Here is a 344-nt window from a genome sequence, read left to right as displayed (position 1 = left end):
GTGGCGGTTTTGTTGACGCGGGTTTATGAGGAAAGCAGAGGAAAAACCTTTACCTTAACGTTTGATTTTCTTTCAGAATACAGGAAGAAGGAAGGGAAAGCATCCCTGAACATCCGTATCTCTTTGAGGTAAAAACGTCTGTGAAAATACACTCGCGCGACCTGAGCGTGTGTGTTCAGAACGGGCAGCAGCGGGGATTCGCCTACCGGGGCGGTTTCCCTCAGCACCGCTGCTCCAGCCCGGCCTCTGCCTCAGCACGGAGGAGGAGACGCGGGTACCGGCGTGCCGCCAGCCCGGGGCCGCCAGCCGCCGTCACTCGGCAGGGTTTGGCCCCGTCGCCGCGG

At 59.6% G+C, this 344-nt stretch overlaps 1 protein-coding gene across 1 annotated transcript in view; it reads left to right on the top strand.

Annotated features, from left to right (window-relative positions):
- The first annotated feature begins 80 nt into the window (after positions 1-80).
- Positions 81-344, top strand: part of ZWILCH (zwilch kinetochore protein) — a 9,194-nt gene continuing 8,930 nt past the window's right edge. The window contains exon 1 of the mRNA XM_010133158.1: positions 81-128. The gene's annotated coding sequence lies outside the window, so the exon portion shown is untranslated. The remainder of the gene's footprint in view (positions 129-344) is intronic.

This window comes from Buceros rhinoceros, unplaced genomic scaffold (assembly GCF_000710305.1).
Source record: "Buceros rhinoceros silvestris isolate BGI_N320 unplaced genomic scaffold, ASM71030v1 scaffold44873, whole genome shotgun sequence".
Lineage (NCBI taxonomy): Eukaryota > Metazoa > Chordata > Aves > Bucerotiformes > Bucerotidae > Buceros > Buceros rhinoceros.
This window is presented reverse-complemented; position numbering and strand designations above follow the sequence as displayed.